Here is a 20,325-nt window from a genome sequence, read left to right as displayed (position 1 = left end):
AAAAGGAAACGGAGAGGTTTCATAAAACGTTTTTTTATCAATCCTGATTAAATCAACATCTCCCAAATTGATCTCTTTATTTAAGTCAAAGGTTTCTGCATTCCATACATAGGTAATTTTAGAGTCACACTGGACAAATAAATTGGCACATTCTTTTAATTTATTTATTTTTAATCTTTTAACGCATTCCAAGTCAAATGTGGTTGCTTAATAAATATAGAGATGACTATTAAGAGTAGGCTAGTACAACTCTTTTCATTCTGTAATTTGGAAGAATTAATTATTTTGGTATTAGTGGTACATGGTAAATGCCTACATTTTACAATCCAAGTTTTTATTCATTTTGATTGATTTAGCACAGAATTGCACTGCATGTTCCTTATGGTCCATGTGTGATCAGCTCTGGACTGGGGTGGTCTCTGCAGGGGGGATGCCTGTCCCCAAGTCTGTGTGTGTTCTCCCCAGCTGCTCCACTTTCCTGATATTTCGAAGGCGTGCGGGATTGGTTAACTGGTGTTCCCTCAATTCTGCTTGTGTACTCACGTGTGGATATGCTTGCCTTCCACCCACACTTGGCTTGTTATCCTGTCCAGGATGGCTCTGGGTTAAGTACTGTACATAAAAAGGTTACAATTAAGAAGAGGTTATCTGGCCCATCTAGCCCATTTGGTTATTAGTAGCTAATTGATCCCAACATCTCATCCAGTCTTTTCTTGACCCAAGCAAGGTACTGTATTGACATCAACAACTTGGCCAAGGAGCTAGTCCCATACTCCCACAATATTTGGGGTAAAGAAATGCCTCCTGTTCCTGGTTTTAAAAGCACTTCCACATAGCATCCGCTCGTAATCTCTGGTTCATGTTTCAGTGTTCATTCTGATTAAATCTGCTGGCTTGACTTTGTAAATGCCTTTGAGGACTTTGAATATGCGCACCAGGTCTGCTCATGCTCTTCTCTGTATAGGATTAAAAATATTTAGTTCTTTCAGCCTGTCAGTGAAGGTTGCTACAATCTTTGACTGTAACAGCAAAAAGTGGGTTTTGTGAAAATGAAATGGCTGGATGGCCAATTCCACAACTATTTTGTTTGCTGTGTCAAACAGGAGCTACCCAAGAGTGAAACCCAGTTTGTAAAAAGACTTTAACAGCTTTCGCTACTGATAGACTTTCTCAATTAAACAAATTTAAAAATATCGGTGGGTTTCTGATGATTGATGAAAGGTTTATAGAAAGGCAGACTAATAGCCAGTACCTAAGAGAAAAAGCCTTACTTGGGCTAGGAGTAAGTCTCATAAACAAACACACATTTCCATAATTAAATGTTAAATCCACAGATGGCGCATTAGATGTACGGAAAGATATACAGTTGGCTATGTAAGACAAAAGCTGAGTGAATCCATATGAATAAATAGGAATGAATAATTTAATTGAGAAAAAGGGAGTGCTGCTGACTGGGATCTTTCCTCTGTGAACCCCTACAGAGTCTTCTAATCCCTGCCTTCCCTCTGAAAACATCCCACATGGCTCCTAACAGCATCCCTTGCTCCTGGGAGACAAATCTGCTCTTTTTTTGTAGTGTTCCTCACAGGAAGGGCAAGACTATGTGCACTTTCCAGCCTGGAGAGAGCAACATACCATCCATTTAAATGGTAACATATAAGGGCTGGCTCAGAGATGAAGAGTATGGGGTACAGGTTGTGAATGGGCACACTGACCTCCATTCGTTTCCTGCCAGGAGGAGGTTGCAATCAGACCACTGAATGTGCCTTTATCAGGGTGAGGTTGGACGATTGGTGAAGGTGGTACTGTACCTGCTGCTCCTCCCAGGTGATTGAATTGATTGGTATAAGCCAGCATGTACCACCTGGCCCATTCGCTGTCATCCCATGTGCAGCAGGTACCAACCAGCCCACTCCATGGTCTAATCACAAACAGATTGGGTCTGCGCTCCTGCTCCTGCTTAATAAAATAAATAATTGTATTAATTTGCATTGGAGCTTTCTACTATCGTCCAACATTAAGAAGCTTCATAGTGCTACTGGTGACAAAATGTTCCCACCTTGATTAAATTAAAACATTCCTTCGCACTTCTTTCCTCTTAAGTGTTCTTCCTGCAATCAAGTGACAATAGTACCAGCTGTGAGAGAGGGGCGCAAAAGTTGGTGCCTCCAGTAAAACAAAATGGTGCCTCAGAAAATCCCTTTTCCAGTCTCAAACTGTTCTCTCACACATTTGGTTTCCGTAACAGGTCGTTTTTTCCCCACTGTGGCATTGTTGGTGCCACGCCCAACCAGGAACCTGGAATACCAGCATGCGGTACTTTGTCTGGCCCCTCGCCTGGAATGGTTAAACCTGCCAGGAGCTAAAACCCCTGCCAGTATCTCAGGGTCTTTCAGGCACGCAACCCATCCTCCAAAACCTGAACAGATACCAAAATATGCGCTGAGATCATCAAATCATCAAATCACATCAAATGACGAAAGAAAACCCGGAAGGCCAAAAACCACCTGGAGAAGGAGGGTACAAGATCAGCTGGCCAAGATCGATCTCTCTTGGAATGAGGCACAACATGTTGCCAAGGAAAAGAATACAGATAAAGTACTGTAGGTGGAAGAAACTCATTGTAGCCTTATGTCCCACATGGGATGAAGGGTAATAGTACAGTAATTAGTAGTAGTCTCTCACACATGTCAAAACCACCTCACTGATTAGAAATTAAACATACAATAAGAATAACAATAATAACAATAATGTTTTAGATCAAAATGTATGTACAGCACCCACATACAGTAGGTATACTGTTGTAGTCACTACCCTAATTTATCCACATAGAATGCTTGTGAATGGTAGTCAGCCTGTTAATATCCTTCAGTCTTTTACAGATTGCGAGGGTAGGTGTGAGATTTTGTAGAGGGTGCCGTGAAAATAACTCAAAGACAGAGAGACTAGTTAGAGACTTGGGCACCCTCAATACAGCCCATTAATAAAGGGCCTGCAAGAGGTGAAGGGTATTTTACAGGAAAAACTGCTGCTCATTGTTTAATTAAATTGGAGAATGGCTTTGGATCAACATGTCCGCCTTAGTTCCATTCAAATGTCCTGCAAGTCATTGTTTTTTTCATGAAAAGGAGTGTTTAGACATTATAAGAAACATCTTTTAGACAAAACACTATTTTTGTTTTTGGTGTGAATGCTGCTGTAGGCTTCGATCCAGCCTGATTTCTGCCAAAGCCATATCATTTTAATGTTCTGGATCAGGTTCATGTTTTGGTCTTAAATATATAAACACTACCCAATCCAGGCTGAGCAAGAGTTTCCCAGAGTTTGCTGAAATTGATACAAAAACATTTTCTATTTACTCAGTTCACCAAAGTTATAAAAACAATACTGTACACTGAGATAATAATTAATCTGCTTTTAAACATTATGCAATGCTGTCTTGTACAGCTTAAACTATTAATCCCAAAACTGATGAGTGATAAGCCAGGGAAAGGCAATCTACAGTCGGTGCAGAAATGCAGAAAAAATGGATTGACTTAGAGCATTTGCTATGATTTCATTTTAGAGTACAGCAGTCATAGAAGTGAAAAAAAAGAAACAGCAAAAAACAGAAATAACAAATGCAAGTACAGCTTTTAATAATTGACTATTAACATTCATTAGAGCTACAAATAAAAAGCACTTAATTTTATTGGAAAATCATGAATGCATGACTAAATCTACAACCCTAAATTCTAAATGTATTACACTCTCAAGAATTTAAATGGAAAAACAGATTAACACTATTTATGAGGCCTTTCATTTAATAGAGTATTCATATTTTTTTGCTTTGTGCTACTCAAATACATTGCATTTTGTTACAACTATTGTTACACCTCTCAACAGTATGCAGCTTCTATAGCAAATAATTACATGTCAGTAGTTATTTTCAATGTGAGTCACTAAGTAATACTAATACCATTACTAATACTAATAACAATAACAGGAATAATACCCTGTCAATGTGATTTCTCTGCCATTAGTAAACACAATCTCACAATTTCCCAGTAATATCTTTGTACACAGTGGAAATAACTGTCTAATGCTTTGTGGATGACTCTTAACCTCAAACCATTGTGTGAACAAATGGGCTCCTGTTCTGTCACTCAGTTCTGTCAGTGCCTGTTGTATAGAACCTGGTACACTCTTTTGTCCTGACTTGACAACTATAATATCCTAGTGTTCTTGCTAAGTTGTCATAAAACACACACCTTAGGAAAACTCCATTATATTCAGAACTCAGCAGCTATAATTCCAACTAGGTGACATTTTGGCAAACACACAACCTCTGTCTTGAAATTCAAGCACTGGTTATCTGTTGTGTTTTGCAAAGACTCCAAGATTTCTCCTTTAAAGGCTATGAAAGGAAACTCTTTTTTTCTTTTACTTCTGACCTGATAAATTATACCCTGAGCCACATTCTCCAGGCCTGCAATGTCTCTTTTGTGTTTCTACACAAGACTGAGCTGTAGGCGATAGTCTTCTCCTTCTACTGTATGTAGAAGGCTGCGGAGGCTGTGGAGCTTTGGGACATGTTTCTTCAGAAGGACGCTTTAGAAAATAAAGCTGATTTTTTTTTCTGCTTGTCGGGACACTGTAGTCTCTGGCTCCCCCATGACCCAGTTTTGGATAAGGCAGTTAGAAAATGAATGGATGGATTATGTTATCTCAAGAAACAAACCCATTAGTGTGAGTTTACTTAATGTTAAGCTGGTTCTAGGCAACATGTCTCAAGGTGATGATGAGATGTCAAGTAGCGGTGTTGTATATTCTGCTAAAATCCTTGTTTAGAGGAAACACTGTATTAAAACCCATACTCTACATGCCACATCCATTTCCAGCTTCATCATCCTGAGTTTTTGGCATTATAATGTTACAGCACTACCCTCTTTGTTATGGATCACACGTTGCTCATCCCCAGAAAGCGTTAGTTGCCAAAAATAATCGTCAAAATAATTCTCTGCTTTCCAGCAACATTAAGACATGCTGTCTCGCCAGACCTAACACAGTCATTCCCTGCAGGCTCTGTTTTATGGCAAAATTAGCAGCCAAATAGCAACCATGTTGGCAAATCGTTTTTTTCCCTCTCTCTCACTGTGCTAATTCCTCTTCTCTTTAATTTTGAGGCTTCAAAATTAAGTTTCCAACTACAGTCTTCAAGGAAAAAGGTCTATAAAAGGTAATTACCCTGAACGGATTCTTGTATCTCCCCAGCATCCTGCGGCATGTGTGGAACTTCGTAATTTTTTGTTGAATAATAAATCCAAGAGTCGGCTGCTTCTTTAAATCCCTGCAAACGCAACGCACACTGTATTTAAAATATTTAGTTTGTGATATCTCCTCTCGTTAACCAGAATGGAAAATTCTTTAAAAAGGTTTATCAGTGTGTAAAAAAAAAAGAGTTTATAAACTTTGTTAAAGGCACTCAAGTTAAAGGTCCATTTATTGAAACAAGGCCTGTACTTCAAGTGCAGGCCAAGTATGCAATAACATGCAAGACAGATGGGATTTTATTGATCTTTGTTACATTCAGGTACATTTCCACGCAGGGATGGATGGTTGCCTTAAAAATACCTAATCTCACATTCAGAAGGTGATAAACACTACCAGGCATAACCATTGCCAAATAGCAGCACTATGTTCTATAACAATCCCAGCTAAGCCATGTGAGGAGTAATACTGTAGGGCAGTGAGGATACGTCGCACAGTGAATATGGGGTAGGGTTAACTAATTGCACTGTCCATAGACATCACCATAGACATTCAAATTTTTTTCCTTGAGCTGGTAATACTCTTATGAGACACAGAAGGCAGAAAAATGCTGATATTTTGTCCCATGTCGATCTTTATCAAAGCCAGATCACTGATGCCGATGAACTGCCAATCCTGCTAATTCATCTAACTGGCAACCTGAGCATTCCTGTGATGGGACCGAGGTCACTGCAGGATCTTTAGAGGGGCCCTCTGAGTGCATTTAAGTACAGTGCTTCTCTGCTTAGCCGCACCTTATCAACGACTCATCTTGTTGGGGATGAGAGTCAGTTATGTACAACTAATGTGTTTGGTAGAACACTGGAAAAAAAACCTTTAAATATTAAAAAAAAATGTAAATATAAGAACATAAGGTTAGGTTAGGCCTTTGGTAATTAGTACTGTACTGTATATAAGGGATCTAATGACCTCAGACAGACAAGAAATTTCATTTTCTTGAAATAAGCCAGTTTCAAGAACATAGCTGGTTGCTTGTTTTCAGACTCTTACAACCTTTAGTGTGAAGAAGTGCTTTCTGGTCTCTGTTTTAAACACACATCAATGTAGTTTCCACTTGTGTTCTCCAGTTCACGTTTCACTGTTCATTCTGAAGAAATTCATTGCTGACTTTGAAGATAATTCAAGGATAACATTGAAGGCTTTTTTTTACTCCATGTGCTATGCATTTATTGTCAGTGCTGCAAGCCTTGAAGTAATTATAGCATACTTGTAGTTTTAATACTTTATATACTGTGAGCAATTTTTTTAGCCTCCTCTCTTTCAACAGTGCTGTCTTTACATTAGTACACTGAAGTATAATTACTCAACAATACAGAAGATTTACAGTACAGTATATGGAGATTTAAGGTAAGTTCTTTTTAAAGCTCCAATATTGTAATGGAGAGTTCATATTTAAATATGTATGCAGCTAGTATATTATAATTGTAGGTTATCCATCTTTTCACACTTCCATCCACACTGTAGCCCTGTTGGGGCTGAATATTTTAGATTTAATTTTATGTAAAAAAAACAATTTAACATGTTTTTTAACTATGCTTCCTCTTAGCTAATTAGTTCTCCAAGAACAGACATATTTAACTCCTTTCAGAAAGTGTCTTAAATATGATGTATCAGATAGGAGTATGGGTTCTGTCTGTATATCTTCAGAAAACAATGTCTTGGTCATACATACTGTACAGTATTCTTTCAATATATGTTGGCTGAGATCTTTTAGTTGATGTAGTACAGGAGTGCATCTACCAATAACATCCTTGGAGGGATTGTCTCATCATTGGGGGGACTGTGTTCATTCCTTTTCAAAAACACCCTCTCCCAGGAGGACTGGGATCTTTCCTTTACTTTTTGAAACATTTCATTACTTTTACTTCATTACATTACATTTTTTACTTCAAGGCCTTGTGAAAAAACAAAATATGCTTTTAATAAAAGAAAAAAAAGTTTAAAAAAATATAATTAGGACAGTTGTGGGTCAACCGCATGCTTTTATGGAGAGAGGAAAAGACTTGCTTTGTTTCAGGGATGAACTTCTTCTTTTTGCACACTACAGTCCCTACTTTCTCAGTCCAGGGGCAGGCTGTGTTAAGATACAAGGACTAAACACACGCTCTTCCCTCTTCGCTGTCCAAATCATCATTGCTCCTATGAAGCAGAGACCCAGCAACCAGTGAATCAGATGCTCCATCATAAAAATGTCAAAATACCCAGAAAAACCAGGACTGGAAGGGGGCTAACATCTTAGAAATTCAAATATGTCACCAAGAAGTCTTTCAGAGAAATATCTTGCAAACTGTGGTTGCACAGCTTCTTTCAAACAACCATAACTCTTTCTGGCAGACATAATCAACCATATTGGGACATCACCTGGACAGACACCTGACAGACTTAGTGGGATATCAAAAGCAAATCCACAATATGACTGCAAAAGAGCCAGATCATGTATAGAAGGTCACCAGCTATTAGATGATGGCCAAAGGCAAACATCAAACAGTGAATAATGGTATTATAGTTGAGAATGATAAGTGATATAGCAGAGAAGAAGACAGGTTTCTCACCTTCTTATTGTAGCAAGGTGAAGGCCCTATTCCATTAATTGTTGTGTGGATTTATGTACTGCTCCTTTAAATGTGCCTCATGAAGCTGGTAGACAAGCCCTTTTCCCTTAATTCATTTATTTCTCTCTTGTGCATTATACTGCATGTAGCTGAGCCCTATAAAGGACATTTTGTCACTGAAATAGGAGTCGATGTACCTTTAGAGAAACTGCATGTCATGTCATATAGGAAAATGATCCAGTCTTGCTAGCATCAGTGTAAGGATAAGTGGTACAGTACCTGGCAGTAAGTGAAAGCTATCCAAACTGCTATATATATTTTAAACATTTGTAAAAACATTACAGATGTGTGTTTTGTCATATTTTTTGTTAGCATAAAAACATTTCGCAACCAGTCTGTTGAAGTTCAATTCATTCAATTCAAGGAAAACATAATTTGTTGGTTTTCTTATGCAATGTTACTAAATACAGCAGAATTGTGCCTTGCAGAATTGTCTCTGGTGCATTTTTTAATAAAATATAATGTGACCTACATTTGGAAGCACAGGGTGGGGTTCTCACACATTTCTAGTGGAAAACCTACTTTAGACCGTGTCGAAAATATTTCTCAAGTTCTGTCATTTATTTATTTTCAAAACAAGTGATATTCAGAATTTGCTCTTCCAAGCCATCTCTGCATCTTAGTTGAGCATGAAAACCATATTTTCCACACCAAATTTTTCTCTTTCAAAGCGCCAATGTCTGAGCACATAAGTGGACATTTCTTTACAGAGCTGTGGGTGTCTGGAACACCCTGCCCAGCTATGTTGTTGAAGCAAATTCCCTGGCTTCCTTCAATAAATGGGTGTATAAAATCTTGGATCAATAAGCTCCTAGAAACCAGGCACACCAGCCTGAGTGGCGTTTTCTCATTTGTAACATTTCTTGTGTTTTTATGTTATTGACTAAAAATGCATTCTTCTCTCTTATTACTGTATAATCACTCTTGTATCACAGCCCTGTACCCACGCTGGCCTTGTGGAACCACACCTGAATGGCACACACTGTCATAAAAATTGTAATCCCCTGATCACACAAAGTCTCTTCCAGACCTAGGGTTGTTTCTTTGGGTCTGGGAAACAACAAGTTAAACAACTTGAGAAAAGCACTTTTTCTTAACTCAAACTATTCTATACATGTACAGTAGGCCACAAGCACATTAATCACTTTACCTATACCACAGTGCTACACATTTTGTCAATACAAGACAGCAAATATAAGAATCGGTATAGTTTTCCATTGAACTGATGCAACAGTACATCCGTTATCACCAGCCCGGTGGGTGCACTAGTTTGCTGTGACTCTCACAGTTGCTAATTGTACTGAAATCCGAACAGAAAACAGAATTTCAAGCTCGTTCCAAGGATGCTCTATGGGGCACGAACAGTGTGCAAAGACCTCATTCCACCCCTTGCAGGTATGGAAGGGTCTAGCGAATGGTATTTTTGGAGTGGAAGCAGGGGGAAGACATTTAACCTGTGATACCAAATTAAAAAAGAAAAAAACAAAACAAGTACTGTAGCAAGACACTTCAAATTTCTAAAAAATGACCTGACTTTGACATTGCCCCAAAACTGGTCACAGAAGTCTGTATCTAACAAATTGGTACCTTTTGATTAAATCACTACAATCTTTGTACCATGGAAGAGCATCAGGCTACAAACACATTTTGAAATATGGAAATTGGGGGTGTTATTTGGTGCTTATTACCAGCAGCACAGAAATGTAGAAATGCACGTAGACTTGTGCATCATTGGAGACTGAACAAAAGTTCACTGCCTTCAAACAAAGAGTTTTTGATTTACAGTGTGGGAGGCATGGCAGTACAGGACTTCATCTCCTTCCCTGTTCTGTGCCCTCACAAACTGAGCACATGGAGATGACACAGCATTTCCGCATTGCACCACAGGAACTATAGTTCACACAGAGGGAATGTCCTTTACATGGTTTAATAGTAATCTTGTAGCATCTCGATAAACAAACCTCTATCAAATATTAGATTCTACTAAAATCAGCTCATGAAGATTAATGTTTAAGAAACAGTAAAGAATACTTTGCAAAAAGAGGAGGCCATCTGGCCCATCTAACCTGCTTAGTAGTTACCATGTAATTGATTGAGGGATCTTATCCGGCCATTTCTTGAAAGAAGTCGGGTATCAGCTTCAGCAACATAGTTTGGATGCTAGTTCTACTCCCACAATTCTTTGGGTATTTTCCATTTGGACCCTCGGGTCTGTTTCAGTGTTCATTCTGAAGATGTCAAGGATTTAGGATACATATGTCGGTTCTGCTCACAGTCTCCATTCTAGAGCAAGAATATCTATTTTAGAATGTGGTGACCAAAAGTGTACACAATATTCAACATGAGGCCTTACTGGTTTGTTATACAGTTTTTACATACCACCAAAACCAAATTATGCTTTTACCTACTGTACATATCCAAACATTTTTTTGCCTTTTTAATTGCTTCCCCACACCATCTAGTTTTGGAATAAAGTATGTTTACTACCTGCATACAAAACCCTGCACTTGATTACACTGGACATTTACCTTTAATGTATTAATCTTACACTATGTAAGAAGGATTCAACATATTCCCGAATAACCAGAAACTGATGCATCAGCGTCCTGTCCTGCACTCTATTTTTTGATTGTGTGACATGTGACTCCAGTGTGATTTACTCATAGAATCCGCAAAAGACCATGAATGATCAGCAGGTTGCTGTTGAGAGATGTTTCCTTCATGGCTTTCAAGTCAATGGAGTATGTATTTGTTTGCTTTGTTTTACCGGATTTGTTTTAAATCTCTTGGTAAACACGTCATTTTCAGAAACCTTAACAATACGCCCCCATTTAAATAACGATTCTTTATCCATCTCTCAGAGGTCTGTTTCAATGTAGAAATGGGACAGTCAAACAGTGATACTGTATAAGCATAACCCAAAATAGCTCTTACGTTGTGAGAAACACAGCACGCACTGATGTAAACTTATACCCTTCACGAAAGATGAAGACAAAGGTAAAAATCAAAACAATTAAGAAACCCAGAGGGTTTTTTCCTGTGGAAATATCTGCTGTGCAGCGACTGTGTATTTCAAAACTTATGGAAATGACTGTCTACGATGCACAGGCTGGTTAAATTAAGTGAATTTTCCCACAATGTGGCATTAATTAACATAGCTGATGGCAAAACAGAAATCAGGTACTTCAGAATCTGGCTCGCTGAAAGGAATAATTTGAATAAATCTGAGGCTCTAAAAATATCTTGTACAAATATAAAATACACTCCAAGATGCACATTCCTCACATGACAAAGTGTAGTACGAAAGCCTAAGAGAAAATAAAACAATGTGATTTTTCCCTTCCTGCCTCCTGTGACTAACTAAAACAATTGCTACAGGCATGCAAGAGAATGTCCTTCTGTTCATTTGCATGTAAAGATAATTTGGCCCCAGTTCCTTGGATCTTGTCACTCACAGATTCATTTTTTTGCCTGTTAGAGAAGACATGGTCCTCATCACCAGACGCCTCTGGGTTCAAGTCCCTGATAAACACTGCAGTTCTATGCTTGGGCATGGTACATTTCCCACATTGCTCCAGTCCACCTAGTTGTTTAGATGGGTAACAGTATTGCTGGAGGGGTTACCTGTGATGGACTATTTTATCCAAGCAGAAGCTTAATTTTAATTAACACTCCAGAAAACAGGGCACAACTTGTTTGTTTTTTTTGAGCCAGTAGGCTCGTGAAGGACTTCATCTTTTGTACTCTAACCAAAAGTGGGGGAAACTTTAATGGAAGCATTTACAGGCAGTCAATGGAAAGAAAACACTATCATCTTTATAGCCCCAAGTCACCAAACACCAGTTGACTTTGTCTAATTAAGCATCACTACTTAAAGTAGGTATGTAGGATATGAAAAAAGCTTACTAATTTAAGCAACAATATGATAAAGTTAATAAATTGTGCTTAATAACAATCTCTTGTCTGAGCTTTGTTTAATATTTGTTCATCCTTGTGAAAAGATAATGTACTGGTGAATCACCTTTCAGAATTTACAGTATGTTGCCTGTGCCAACTCAACGGGATAATTTACAGAAAATTCAAATCACACTCTGGATTTTCCCTTAAAGAAAACAATGTTGTTTCTTACTGTGATTCACTCGAGGACAAAGGGCTAATGTAACAGAACAATTGTAAGTGCCCAGTTTGTTTGCTGCGAGCTATATTTAGGCCTAGGTCTGACAAGGCTAATTAAAAGAACTCCGTACGTGAATTCTTGACCCCGATCCAAGCGCAAAACAAAGTAACGTGTGAAAATTCACATTCAATTTGGCAAGACCTCTGCGGATCCGCATTTATTCGCTCGGTTAAACGGCAGGTCGGCATTCCGTTGTTCCACATTAACATTAACGTCCTCAATTGCTAACCTGTGTGGAAGTTCACCAGCTACTCTGCATTCCAGTCTCTCACCTTGCAACCTGTTTTTAGCAGCGGGTGTTGCATGACCTCGGAAATGGCATGGAGCAGCGACAAAAGTGATTGTATCTGCTCACTGCAAGGCCCAGGAATTGGTGTGAATGCTTGAGGGCACAGCACGCCCACTCGGGCTCCACCAACAACTTCTTTATTGTCTTAGTCTTTGACTCATTCATTTACTCATTGCTTATGCAGTATTCTCTTTCACGGGGATGTAATACAAAAGGCGCGTGACAAAAAGTGGAAAAAAAGATGATATCCAAAGAGTTGTTTTGATTTCTCATGTGCAGTACCTCAGTTCCTCACACACATCCTGATCAGAAACTTTTCTAAGAATTCCCTGGTGCTTCTGTAGCAGTGATAATTTTATGCTTTATTAATGCTTGCGACAAAAGTCACTCTCAAACATAAATGACAAGTACCGAAAAAATAAATTGTTCCGTTCTTTTATAGAAATATATAATATTTCCTGAAAAGGGAAGTTTTCCCTCTGATATATATATGTAAAAAATCACTAATCACAAAACTTTTACCCCCATTTCCTTGGAATCCTGCAATGAGCTACAGTACGAGTCCTGCTATGAGTCCTGACCAGAAATTTCCAAGACAGAAGTTCCTAGTATCTTCTACACACCTGGAGTTCAGCTCTGTTCTTGCTAAACGTTTAGGCCCTTGCTGTTCTGTTAAATCAAGAGTATCCTTTTCTGGTCCTGGTGACTCTGCATAAAGACCTGTTAACTGTTTTAATTTTGTCCAGTTAATCCAACATTGAGCGGATTTGAGGTGTTTCTAACTGAATTGAAATGAAAACCTGTGCACGCACAATGGCCTTTTAGGACAACAGCCCCCCATCCAATTTTTGTGATATTAGCTGGGGGTGCCTCTGAGGACATGGGGTGTATTTCACAACCACTATTTCCACTGGATCTATCCCCCTAACTCCTGCACTCCTGATCATTCAAAAAGTATACTGTCTTCTTCTTCTTCTTCTTCTTTTTCACAGCCTTAGTCCCAGACTGTCCTGGGGTCAGCTGCTTTGGTTGCTCTTCTCCATTTGTCTCTGTCGAGCACATCTTCCTCACTCACTTCACATACCTCCATATCTTTTCTCACACAATCTATCCATCTCTTTCTAGGCCTGCCTCTTCCTCTGTTACCTTCCACCTCAAATTCCATTACCCTCTTTGTTACTTCCTCAACGTCCCTCCTCATGATATGTCCATACCACCGTAACCTCGCTTCTCGCATCTTCTCAACCACATCCACCACCCTACATCGTCTACGGATTTCTTCATTTCTGATCTTATCCTTCATTGAAATCTGCAGAATCCATCTCAACATCCTCATTTCAGTTCTTCTCATCAAGTTCTCTTCCCTCTTTCCAACTGCCAAGCATTCAGCTCCATATAGTAATACAGGTCTAATCACAGTCTTGTACATTTTGCACTTTAACTTTCTGGGAATTTTCCTGTCACAGATTATTCCAGTTATTTCTCTCCACTTGTTCCATCCAGCTTTCACTCTTTGTTTTACTGCCTCCAGTGTTTCTCCTCCCTTTACCAGTTTTGATCCAAGGTATTTAAAGTCATCAACTTGTTTCAGTTTTCCTCCATTTGTCTCCTCAACATTGGTCATAGTATCTCCTCTTCTCCCATTACCATTATTTCAGATTTTTCTGCATTCATTTTCAGTCCACCCTTTTCCAGACTCCTCTGCCATTTGAACACTTTCTCCTGTAGTTCTACTTCTGAGTCTGCCATCAGTGCCACATCATCAGCAAAGATGAGTTCCCAAGGCACTTCTGTTCTTACCTCCTCTGTCAGTGTGTCAATAATGTTTATGAAAAGGAAAGGACTTAGTGCTGATCCTTGGTGTACTCCAACTGTGATTTCAAACTCTTTTGTCTCTCCCTGTTGTGTTATCATCTTTGTAGTTGTATCTCTATAGGTTGCTTGAACTAACTTCACCATGCTTTCTGGTACTCCTTTCTTCCTCAAGCACCAATACACCACCTCTCTGGGCACACGGTCATATGCCTTCTCCAAGTCCAGAAAGGCCACATACAGCTTTTTCCCTTTCTCTAGTGTCTTCTCCTGTAACTGTCTCATCACAAAAATGGCATCTGTTGTGCTTTTCCCCGCTGAGAATCCAAATTGTGAGTTGTGGATCCTGATTATCTTCCTGAGTCTCTTGTCCAGAATTTTTTCCAGGATTTTCAATCCATGTTCCAGAAGTTTTATTCCTCTATAGTTTTTACACTCCATTGGGTCTCCTTTCTCCTTGTAGATGGTAACCATACTGCTTTTTGTCCATTCTTCTGGAATTCTCTCTTCCTTTGCAATATTGTTTAGCAATCTCGTCAGCCACTGAATCCCCTCTTCATCGAGGTTCTTAAAGTGTTCTGCTGCTATTCCTGATGGTCCAGTTGCTTTGCCCACTTTCATCTCTTTGATAGCTTCTGTCACTTCCTTTACTGAAATTTCTTGGATTGGTCCACACACTACGTCTGCCTCCACTAGGTTCTCCCTCTCATTTTCTACATTTAACAGATTTTTGAAGTACTCCAGCCATCTTTGCTTGATCTGTTCTTGTTTAATCAAGACTCTGCCTTCTCCATCCTTGAGTACCGCCACCCGGATAATATCTTTTTTCTGTCTCGCTCTATGTTTAGCAATCTTGTAGATTTGGTCCTCTCCTTCCTTTGTTTCAAGTTTCTCATACCATTCTTTCCAGGCTCTTTCCTTTGCTCTTGCTACACTTCTTTTTGCTACCTTCTTTAGTCTCTTATATTCTTGTAATTCTCAAAAAGTATACTGTATGTTACAAAAATGGGGCAATCTGTTACATATTTCTGCTCATTTGCCCCTGAACAGGGAGAGGGAATTATACAGCAATAAAATGCCTTCCACAAACACAGTTCTCACAACCAAAGAGCTATTACTGTACCTGACACTTAGTGCACATTGATATTCACGTAAGCTTCTTGCAAGACCGTTTATAGATGATCTGTACTCTTCATTTGAGTTTTAAGTAATTATTTGGGGAGTACTTAGAAAGATTTAATTTACTTCCTACCTCCTCTAGGATTTGGGGAATCCTAGCACCCCACTTCAATTTGTAAATCTGTCATTATGGAACATGTCAGCATTTTGATTGGTGGAATTAAGAACACTCTCAGGACTGATAGTGCAGTTTTTCATCACAAAGGTAGAGAACTATATTTAGAGTGTTATCATTAGAAAGTGAGTGTTTCCAGTGACAAACAGATGCTGAGAGATTGAAGAAAGCAATGAGTCCCCTGAGGAAGATGGAAAAAGCCTCTCATGTTTCAGTAAATACTGTCCTTATATGAACAAGTGAAGATTGAGCCACCTTTCAAACCATACAAGATTCAATTAAGTCAAGTAAGGGGAAAACCCAGTTAAATGAGATGAGTTAATAAAAGCATTTCAAAGAGCAATACAATTAGAAGTTAACTAAAACAGAAGTAAGGCTTTGAGCAAAAACAAAATGTGCGTGTGAACAAAAGATAAATAAATGCAACAACAAGTTAAAAATACACAGTAATGAAACCAGGAAATGAGGTCAAACAAACAAGAAGTTTTCCATTTTCCTGTTGTACTTTAGTCAATTAGTCCACTAAAGTGTCAAAGCATTTCTGGGGCCCGGTGCACCTCAGCACAATTACTGTACCATCCGTTGCTAAATTCTAGCTATAATGTATTTATTTACTGGCAGCAATATACCAAACCTTAAACACCAAAACAGTGTTGTCTTTTTAATTTGGACTTTATTCACAAGCTGTCTTGTAAATGATGCTTAAATGTCTATAGGAACATTATAAAATATCTTCAGGGATATCGTCATATCTCAACATGAAAATATATAGTTTGCGTTAAGAACAAGTCTCGAGTGCTACTGACCCTATCCAGTCAGAACATTTGCAGTAATGAACCATATTAAGTATTGTTAATTCCAGGGGAATATTAATGCAACATGTATTTTCATTCAATCCACTAATTTTATTCTAATGTAGTACCTTTCAATAAAGATCTTTCTCAAAGCGCTTTTCATACAAATGATACATACAGTATGAATAAAATGTACAGTAAGCAGAAAAATGGAATAATGAAATATAAAAAAGAGAAATAAATATGAAATTCAAAGAATTGCAAGCCACTGTAATCCAGCACGTTTTAAGGCGAGGGTTATGGTCTGGAAGAGATGAGGTGCTGCCACTGACAATGCTCTGTCCCCTAACGTACAGTATGAACACTGAGGAGCCTGGAGCAGAGTGTGGAATGTATGGGGATAGTAGGTCTTGAATGTATACAGGCGATGGACAGGGTAGACCTGGTAACAAGACAATTTTAAAGTCTGTGCTTTGAGAGATGAATAGCAAGTGCAGTTTTTTTTAGGACAAGAGAAATATGTTTGGATTTTTTTAGACTTGGTCAGTACTCAAGCAGCACAGTTCTGGACAAACTGTAATTTCTGAAGTAATTTCTTGAATGATCCAGCTGGCAAGGCATCGCAATAGTATAGTCCTGAGGAGATGAACATGTGAGCTCACTCCTGAGCAAGAGAAATAATTGGTCTTAAATGAGATATGTTTCATAAATGGAAGAAGGATCTGCAACAGACTTTTTGGACATTCAATTTGTCACTAAAGACAATGAAGAGTCAAAAATCGCCCCTAAGGTTTAAACAGAATTTGAGGGAACAAATTCTGTAGCACCAAAAGTGAGTTTCAGACAGTCTAACTTTGAGACTTGATGGGGAGAAGCAATTAAAACCTTCTCGCTCTTATTCTTCTTTAATTGGAGATATATTTGAGACATCCTCAGCTGTATGTCTTCAAGACATTTGATTAGTGTTGCACAAGGAACTGGGGGATTTGGTGATGTATGCGGGTAGATCTGGGTATCAGCATAAGAGTGGAAGTCGACTATTTTCTCATAACGTGTTCTAATGGCAACATATGAATATTGAAAAGGTAGGGGCCGAGCACTGAGCCCTGAGGGACTCCAGAGAGGACAGGAGCAGGATCCCATTTAAATCCAAGGCTGACAATTGGCGTCAGTAGGAAAGGTAAGATTTAAACCACAGCAGTACATTGCCACTTTGACCTGTATAAAGCTCCGATTGACTGATCAAAACGTCAAGATTTACAGTAGGCTGCCAAAAGGTCTAGTAGTACAAGATAATAGCATCTGAGATATGATTTTTAACACCTTTACCAAGGTGGTTCCAGTAGTATTTGCAGCACTATAATTGGATTGAAAGGTTTCAAACAAGGAGACTGTAAGGGAGTAACCAACTAGGATGGTACCATACGCGTTCCAGTAGTTTTACTAAAAATGGTACTGTAGCTTTGAAATTGGAGTAAATTTGGAAAAATCCTTATTGATTAAGGCAAGACTTTTTCAAGAGAGGGATAATTACAGCCATTTTCTGCTGCAGGGTAATTCATGAAATAGGTTTATTATTTTAAAAATGAAAATCTGAAAGCACTGACTTATTCCTTTTTAACGATTTATAGAATTTGTTGTAACATGTAAATCACAAATTTAAAATTTTACAAATTATGCTGAGTCACTTCTTGCAGTCATGAGGCTCTGACAAGAAAAAAAAAGGCAAATTCCATTTTCTTTTTCAATTTGTTTTTATCTACAGTGGTCCATCAAACCTCCTGGGACAGACGTTTAGTTCTGGCAAATTGGTAACATCAAGTGCATTTTGACATTCAAGATCCCTAATGCAACATTCTACATTCTACAAGCATAATTGATGGGTTTGTCAGTGATCACGTCCAGCTTCATGTCACCTCATCTGAGAAAATTTTTAAAAATTGACCCTTATTTAAGAATAAAAAGAATAGCAAATGTTTATTGGTCGTAACATGAAGACAAAAAATAGCCATTTATTGGTGTGATTTCTTTCATCCTTCAACAGACAGACCGAATAAGAAATGGAAAATTGTCCAAAAGAATCATTTCATTGAGGACAATGGCATCAATTTGCTCATCATCTGAGGCAATACTCTGGGCATTTCATTCAATGCCATAACAATCCTAGAGTATTTGTTGATGCACGCAATGTTTCAGCACCTTTAATGATTTAAGAGAAGACACATGTTTTGTTTGTTGTGACCTTAAAGAACCTTGTAAAGCCTCTCAACTACAGAAAAACATGGTTAACACAGAGCTTTGCTGTGCCTTTCAAGTCATGTCTCAGAGCGGTTTTGTGAAAATCCAAAATGCCTTGTAAAATAACTCAAAAGGCTTTCTGTTCCTATCCAGGGATCATGGTTACAGTAAAACAAAGCCAGAAAAGTGAAGTCTGTTATGGTGGTGAAAGGTTTCCAGCGATGCCTAATTTAACATTGTTAGCACAGCTTAAGTGGTTGGTATCGTTGTGTACAAATGAAAGGAATTCATTACAGGACTGTAAATTTTAAATCATGCAAATCTGATTTAAATCAAGATGATGTTTAGTTGCTTTACTTTCGGTGACCTTGATTAGTCATGGAAAGTTAAAAAAAAAACATGACGAAAAAGCCTAGTACCTTTCTTGGAGGCAGATTTGAAATATTAGAACACATTATTTAAGAAAAAGAGAAATTCAAAATGGAAAAGAGCCCGTTACCTTGTCATTGTAAAAGATTTGGAATTAAGTCAGGGTCAGGTCTCAACGGAAACATGTTGTTGCTCGTTAGTGCTCAGTAAGATTATATGTTACAAAATGCAGTTGATTGCAGTAGATGTACTATAAGGACATTTTACATTATAATAACACCCATCTAAAATTTCTAAAACTGTTGTGATACAGTACCATGATATAAACTGTAAAATTTAAGAAAGCAAAGTGAAATAAGAATGTGCTATAACAAGATGACACATTTCTGCTCCTAAAAGGTTAAAGTTTATTATTTAGATATAAATTAAATATAAAAGAATTACAGAGATCTGCAATCTATGCCAACAAAATCAGCCAGCAATTTTTCAAAAGAAAAGAGAAAGGAAACAAAAAACTATCCAAACATATAAACAATGTTTTTTTTATATACATTGTAGATAGATATTAGATTGAACACCCTTCCAGGTTAAGGAAGGAGTTAAGACCATCAGATGAATTATGGGTGGATTATGGGTATGAATATTAATTATAACTTTACCCAATCCTAATGCTAAAGGAGATAGAAGTGTTTGACTAGATCTCATTCCTTAGTTTTGTGTAAGCATATAAAGTCAAAGACAGCCAGTCAGCCTTTGATCAGCTACATTGTTCTGATACTGGTTTTATTTTCTGTCAGCACTGAACCTCCATTGCCTGACAGTGGAACCCTGGTATATGTCTGGTTTACCGTCATTACTGGGAGATGGAAGCTTGTCCATTAATCGGAAGAAAATTCTTAGAGTGAGCTGGAAATTGGCTCACTTAATCCAGGACACAACGGACCATGCAATGATCTGGAGCCTTTAGAATCAATAGTACCAGCCAGATCAGTCTAAAAATACAAACGTCTAAAGATGAGACATTTCTCCTGAGTTCCAAGTACTAGCAGTTCTTTCTGGTTTCCGTTCAGTGTCCCATTAAACAGTTTTATTTCATGAATTCAGACACAAGCAAACTTCTGACTATTAACTTGCAAGGCACTTTCCAATTCAAAATGTAACAGAGTGCCCAAATACACTATGCTTCATTGCAAATGGAAAAAGAAGTGGGATAACGTGCCTCCCAGACGTATGCTCAGTTAAGAGAACCATAGAACTCTCAAATATTTCTTATAGTTCAATCACATTAGGCACAGTTAGGGTAATCATTTTTGCTATTGTTTTCAAAAACATTTCTAATAAATGATCTTAAGTATAAATGTGTTATTGCAATAAGCACACAAAATTAATACATTTTTAGGTTACAAATGTGCATAACCACATTTTATAAA

The sequence above is a fragment of the Lepisosteus platostomus genome, chromosome 3, assembly GCF_059453375.1.
Source record: "Lepisosteus platostomus isolate fLepPlt1 chromosome 3, fLepPlt1.hap1, whole genome shotgun sequence".
Classification (NCBI taxonomy): domain Eukaryota; kingdom Metazoa; phylum Chordata; class Actinopteri; order Semionotiformes; family Lepisosteidae; genus Lepisosteus; species Lepisosteus platostomus.
Note: the sequence above shows the minus strand (reverse complement) of the source record.